The sequence below is a fragment of the Phalacrocorax carbo genome, chromosome 6 (assembly GCF_963921805.1).
Source record: "Phalacrocorax carbo chromosome 6, bPhaCar2.1, whole genome shotgun sequence".
In the NCBI taxonomy this organism is placed as follows: domain Eukaryota; kingdom Metazoa; phylum Chordata; class Aves; order Suliformes; family Phalacrocoracidae; genus Phalacrocorax; species Phalacrocorax carbo.
In genome coordinates this window covers 54,395,359-54,403,023 of record NC_087518.1, presented here as the reverse complement: position 1 = coordinate 54,403,023, position 7,665 = coordinate 54,395,359, and positions in this window count along the sequence as shown.

Sequence of the window (7,665 nt, the reverse complement as noted above, 5' to 3'; positions counted from 1 at the left end):
GACAAATTCATACTACACTGGATTGTGGTTAATACACCTCAGATTCTCTGTGTTGCTTTGCCTTCTCATCTCTAGGGCTGGTTTATCCTTCGTATTTGCTTTTTCTAATGCAGCCACATAGTGGAAGACATCGTTTCTTCTGTGGTAATCTCCCAAATCTCTTTCCTTTGTCAGTATGCTGCATGTTTTTGTTATTTAATAGGGTTTGGGTTTTTTTTCTGTTTTGGTTCACTGTTCCTAGACTTCATATTTTACATCATGTACACTAAACTTTGTTTTCATTTACTAGCCTGGACATTTAAGAGATGCTGCTATCTCTGAAGCAGGTTGTGCAGTTCCTCATTATATAAGGCTGACAGCTAGTAAAATACCAAACATTAAAATTAAGTTGCTTTTACTGCTTTGGAAAACCTACCTAGATGCATTTTTCTGTATTTAAGTAGCTTACCAACAGCATGGCCTATGTTTTGGTAAGAGAGTGATAGAGAAATATCTGCTACCTTAAGAGGTGAGGGGAGGCATATACAAAGCCAGTTCCACTGGCCTATGCTTAAAGCTTCACTTGGTATAAGCTAACTGCCACATACTATTCAATTACATCTGATTACAGAATTTCACTAGAAGTATGTGTACGCTAGAAAAATGTAGGTCTACGTTTTGATAAACATATAAACAAGCAATAACAATAAAGCTAGGCATGCTAACTGACACAAGGCATTGAGATTGACAGCTTGAATAAGTTTCAGACTCACACTGATACTCTGCTTTCACTCAAAACTCTGCTTCCAAACTGTTCTTTAAAATGGAATTTCAGTCAGGTTTTTTATTGCTAGATTTAAGACAGTCTCTCTCTGACTGTGGTCTCTACCGGCAGCGCTAAGAGTTTGCCAATTACTGCCAGTAATGGTGATAAACTTTTACACTGGTGCTGCCTGCTCAGTGATCCATCAAGGAATTATGAAAGTGCTTAACCTGATACACAGTAAATTAGAAAGCCCTCCTAACTTCAGTGGGCCTCCCTACAACGCATAAAGATAAGCATGTGTGGGAGTCATGTAAAATCCACATATTACCTGAGAATGGTTCAAAGATGGGCAAAGAGCTGTGTGATAACTTACAGTGACTACAGCAAGAGTTCATGTCCAAACTGTTGCTGGACAATATTTTGAATCCTGGAGTAATATCTATCCTGGCTTTAAATGCCTGCAGTATAAAAAGATACCCAAATTTTACATAACACTTCTGGACTTAAGTAGCCTTTAAGGAGTGCAGTCAGTGTCAGCTCCTGCACTATTTCTGAGGTGAGAGCGGAGAGACTTTTCTATTGCTTTAACTTTTGGTTTTCACACTGAGTTGGTGACTGAAGGGCTGGGGAGGCAGCTGGTTCTTTTTTATCTGCAGGTAATTTTGTGGAGAAGGGGGGAGGGTATTGGCTTTCCCCAGCCACTGCGATTCTGCAGGTCAGGCTGGATGCTCACGTAGCAAAAGCGTCCTCTTACCTCTTTCTTCTCCCAATTCCTTCTCCCACTGTTGCACATTTTTCTTGCTCCATTGCACATCTTTTAAATACTTCAACAGTTTATGGTATCACAGTACTTTCTTATTATCAGTATTGTAAAGGGTTCAAATGGTAATGGTCATCATGTATCCATCCCTGAAAGACTGTGAATCAGAATATCCATTTTCCTTACCTTTTTATTTTCTTTTAAAATTTGTGAAACTGCGGGCCGCTGTTAGAGTAACAACAACGTTTTTTACAACACAAAATGGAAGGATTCCTAACAACTGTAGTAGGACCATCCCATGCTTCCACCTGTAAACCTTACTGTTCCTCACCTACTGAATGTGAAAGGCAGTCTCAGCTAATGACAAAAACATAACACTAAGACAAAGTCCAATTTTAGGACTGAAAGTCTGTCTGTTTTCTAAATTCAGAGCTTCTCGTCCACCTCTGTATTCATACAACGAAGTCCAATTGCTTGAACGAGCTGAGCTGCTAAAATGATAAGAAGAGATAAAGAGATGGTCTCTAGATCATCATGTTGCCATTCTGAAAGTCATTTATGGATTTTGGCAGACAAAATATACAGGGAAAAAAAGCATAATTGAGGACTGAAGTCTGATGGAGTGTTTTCATTTGGTTCTTTGTGATTCAAAGAGCTTTCCATTCTTGTTCCCTTTTTGCTTTGAAGTGTCAACCCAGTCCAAAATGGGCTCTGGGACTTCAAGGGACTTACAACCTGACGTGACAAGTTCCACATTCAATTAGAAAGATATATTGGCATGTGCAATCTCTGCTATGTGTGAAAATGTAGATTTAACAGTAAATAAGAAAATGTGTTCAGTGTTGTAGGGGATTCTCTATCAGCTGCTTGGGAGATTGAAGAGGACTGTGAAAAGCAAGGAAAGAAAGCAAGGCAAACAAATGTTTCACAGTGCTCAAAGACACAAGCGACTATGATGCCATGTTGAAAGTATTTCAGCCAGAAACCCTTCCCCCGCCTTATTCTCCCAGCTGCATTTTCTCCTGTGAAGGAGTAGTTTACTCTACAAGTTATCAGAAAAGCAAACAAACAAGGAAGTTTACACAAAAATCAAGGGCAATGGAACGATAGGACAATGACAGAAAACAACAAAAGCAAGGAAATACACAGATAAATGTCAAATGCACCCTCTGGACCCTTCCATTTGTTTTACAACAGCTAATTTAAAATACTCCTCCTTCCTTACTTTCAGGATGCCTCCTGCTGTGTCAAGGTTTGAAGGCATTCAATACTATTTACTCTTAGTACCTGGTGTGGATTTCACCAGCACTAATGGATGCATATTACGGGTGGGAGAAGACCCTCTTCACAAAACTATTGTGGGCAGAGCAGGATATGTCTGTGGCAGGGAAGCAGGTATGTTGACCTGCTGAAAAAATCTATGATCCTGTTTCTAAGACTGAATTTTACCACAGAATTCCTGCACAGAGCTGGGTAATATACTTCATCTTTTTCTGCTTAAGCTCCCCATCTCCTTAACAGCAAGATAATATATTTGCTTGTTCTTTGTGGGTGAGATTTTCAATATCACTGAGAATTAGCTTGAAACAGAGGGTAAAATCTCCCTGGATTTCAGCAGGAGGTTATTATGTGTATGCTTTCATTTGTATGCTGGGGTTTTCCCCAACTGTCTGTCTAGATCATAAGCGCTTTGGGTCAGAGAGTGTATTTCAGTGTATGCGTTAACCACAATTCACACAGAGGAGCTCTGATTTTGGATGGGCACTCCAAATGCCAATGAATAACAGTAATTGAGTGGGGAGTGTGGGCTACTACCTTTCAGCCAAGAACATGGGGTACTTGGTTTGGTTGAATCTGAATAAAATTCAGAGAAATTCAGCCCGGGATTCTTTTCTTTTATTTGTTTCAGACAACAACCCACATACAAGCATTGACTAGGCAGATTCCTCTAGTCTTTTCTGAACAGTAGTGTGGAAAAAAGGAGCAGCTTTGTGCATGAAGAAAATTAATGGGTTTGGGATGTTATTTTCAAATTGTTGTAAAGTTTGTCATAACAACACTTGTTTTATAATTTCCTTGATAGCTCAGGAATATTACTTTTCTTCTTTAGTGAAAGGTCACACAACTATATACCATCTCTTAAAATCAGTGAATGCATAATGGCTTCTGCTGTTCTAACAGGAATCATTAAACAAATTCATAAATCAATGAAGCACACCGATGCATTACTTTAATTATCATTTCTGTTCAGATGGTTGGTTTATGTAATGTAATTGTTTACTATGTCTGAGTATTACACTAGAGAAGCTTGGCTGGATCTTCATTTCAAAATCTATTCTAATTTCCTAAGCATTTTTATGAAATTAACAAACAATAGTCTATGGAGTAGACTGAAGAAATTCACTTAAAGGAAAAATACACCACCCTCCCCTCCTCTTGTGACATTTGTTATGAGATGATTTTAAACATTTCAGTCATTTTGTGTGTTTTCTTAGAGATGAATGCTATCCTTACATTTGTCAGTTAAACTTCCATACAAGCTTTTAGGCATTACAAAGCATTACATGTCCTTAGGTAGATAGAATTTATGAGTTGTGCAGTTGGCTTCAACAGTACCATGCTTAAGATATTAGACTTGACCAAAAAGAAAATGATAGACATTAATAGCATGAGGAGCACTGACATTTTTCTCTGAAATACGAGGAATAATGGGTTAAGATGAAATATTATAAAATCCTTTTTCTTGAAATAATATTTTTCCTAGCAGAGTGGTACAGAATAGCTAAGCGTTTAACAATCATGATTTATGCTTCTTGCAAAATCATGGGTTTGTCTCAGAAATAATGAGATTAAAACCCCTTCAACAGCTATAATTTAGATTCTTATTTATTTCTTGTGTTTTTAGCTTTTGGGGTTTGTATTTTCACTGAGAAATGAAACTCCCATAATCTGATAACCTTAGGCACTGGGGTTTTCAGAACAAAATAAAACTAAGAATATCATAAAGTCCCTGTGATGGGATTTACAAGAGCCCAATGGCCTGGATGAAGTTAACTCAAGCAGCAAATTAGGGCCCTGCTCAGGGTATTGAACAGCAGGAAGTCAGGATATTCCTCGGCCAAACAGACTTCGAGAGATCTGAGTCGAAGACCAGGATTTCAGGGGAGCGTAAAGGGGAACTTTAGGCTGGAAGAGGGAGACTGAGAAAGGCTGTACACGTACAGTGTAGAAAAAAGGACTGCATTACATGAACAGATCACCTGGCTGAGAATGAGCTTTGCATTTATCCCTGAAGACAGTATCAGCACAAGTCTTTTGTATCCCTGTAGTCTCTCAAATTGGCTACAGTAGGACATCCGTGATTTACAGGCCTTCAAAACTGAATGAATTGGAAAGAATCTGTGATTTTTCTCACCACGTATCTTATAATCTATATATTCCTCCCATGTCCAGGCATGAGAATGCATATTTCTGTCCCATGATTTTTTGAACAAAGAGTAAAAGGGGTTTCATTTATTCATATTGCACACAAGAGTTTAAATGAGATGTGCTATCTAACTTTCTCATTAATGTTAACATGAGCTACACATACATATCAGATGCAGGCCCCCTGAAGTGCATATCTCCCAATATGCTGTACAATCCATTGTGCGATCTGAAGCTAATAAGTAGGTAATAGGACCATCATATGAGCTTTGCTTATTTACAACTGTTATTAAAGTAATTCAGAAGCAGGACTGAGGACAAGAAGAATATATTAAACCATATTGCTTTATAAATGAAAAAAAGGCTGCTGTATAGGATGACCAGAACAATAAAATGTCATGCTTAATTCACCTCAGGGTTAGCTCTACCAGTCAGTGGAGTTTCATCACAAATAAGCATGGCTTACTTTTTTTTAAATTCTGTGGATCTGGCAGCTTCAGGAATGAATAGTATAGTATTTAAAGAGTCAGATTTTAAAAAATCATAGGCAATATTTTAGAAACGGGCCACAGAAAATTTTTACCAAATTTTTAGAACAAGCAAATTGGTAAGATGTTACAACTACTGTACCCAGATATCCTTGGTGTAATCTGCAAGTTAAATTATTTATGGTTTCTATATTGCTTGTATAATGTGACATTTCAAAGAAAGATTTCATTTTGTTAAAAAACCCCTCAATAATAATTCAGCAATGTTAGTAATGCATTTTTCCCAGGGGCTTAAAATCGTCCACTGTTCGACATATGTAATATTTTCTCCTACTAGTAGCATGTTGCATCATAGTTTGAATTATACTGTTGTATAGGCTTGAAATCTCAAGGTGGTCTCTAAAGGCTAGAATTTGTCTTAAAGAAAAACCATTAGCCCAATAAAAAACACATTAACTGGTACATAAGCTGTCCCTCTTGAACCTCAGCAGGTCTTATGATTTAGCAGTGTGTTGAACTTCTCTACTTTCTCCGCATTGCTGGAGCATAACTTTTGTGCTGGTCTGTAACAGAAACTAGCTGAGATGTCCAAACACATGATAATAGGAAACGCAGAAAACTGACATTCTGCCATAGTAACAGGCTTCTGCTCCAGAATGTGAATGACTGGTATTATAAAATTTCTTTGTCTACTTGAAACTTGTGAGGAGGTGTAAAGGAGTTCTTACATTTTTACTCATTTGTGGAAATCTGTAATCAAAATCACAATCAGCTCCTGAAGTGCTCCATATAATCTTATTTCAGAAACATGTTAGCATTAATTGTATTTTGTTAGCATTATGAAAGGAATCTTTTCAGCCAATACCTGATCGTATATATCAAGGTACTTGGGATCAAGATAAAATCACATACCACTTGAACCCTAATGTTTCAGAAAGGGAAAGGGAGTTGTTTGTAGATATAATTATGCCTGGTTTTGCTGTATGATATTATAAATTACTGTTCCACAACAGCTTTCTCTGAGAAGTATCTAGATACCATTTGGGCCTTGAGAAAAATACCTGACATCAATCCAGTTCTCATTTGTCTTGATTTAAGATCATAGGGTATGTCTCTCAGCAACAGCACAGACCTCTCTTCCCTTTCTTGTACGGACAACTTCAGTGAGTGGTTTTGGGAGGGATATGTTTGTAAGACAGAGGGATTTCAAACTTCTTAGTGAAACACACAGCAAAAGCCATCTTATGAAAGACAATGTTACAAAACAAATGGGAATAAAAGCAGTACAAATAGGAGTGAACATTGGAGTATTGCATTTTCAAGTGACTTTTTTGGTTATAAATCATTTACTGACATCAAACGTCAACAGAATCCATTAATAAATCCAACTTAGAAAGACACAAAATACTTAGGAGTTGAAAGGAGTTGAAAATTCATTGCAACTAACATGAACACGTTTATTCATATAATTTGACTGTCTTCAAATTAAACAGTTCACTGTTTATCCTTGATCTTTATATCAGTTTCATTAGCAGAGATGGCTTTGGCTACAGAAAAATGTGACCTTGTATCATAAATTATCTACTTGGCTTTACATGCAGCAGTGGCAGTGAGTTTTTTGGAGGGTTTTTTTGCTGTTATTGTTGTTGGTGTGGTTTTTTTTGTTTTTAATAAGGTCGTTTATTGAACATTGTGAATGTGCTCAGCCCTGTACTTTACACTGATGAAGGCTTCCCCACGGGACTTCTGTTCTTAGATAGTGCAGTTCAGGCACACAGAATTTAGCCCGCTGATTTGCCATGTCAGAACAGATTTTCCCTCTTCCTTCGCCCTGTCAGGCTGTAGTTCTTTGTTATCTGATAGAGGCAGCTTCTCTCTTCAATGAACCAGTCAGTAACATTGCCATCCTCTGCAATGTTTCCGCAGCTCCTTGTAGTGTCTAACACCCAACCAAAGTGGGGAGAGAAGTATGCATTATCCATATTATTACCCATAATTATGGTTCCATCTAAATAAATAGCCACGATCCTGGAGAAGAAAATGAGAGTATGGCTGATCCTTGGGGAGTCCGTTACTGAAGGAAGACTGTGCCCCTGGAACGGTGAGGTCTGTATGGCACTCGTACTCGTATCACAGCCGAGGACCTAGCTTTGGGGAGTTTACTTTGCACTGTTTTCAAAACAGGTCCATGCCCTAAGGGCAAAGCCTGTTCTCCAGATGGAAAATAGTGAGGTAAGAGGGCTTCA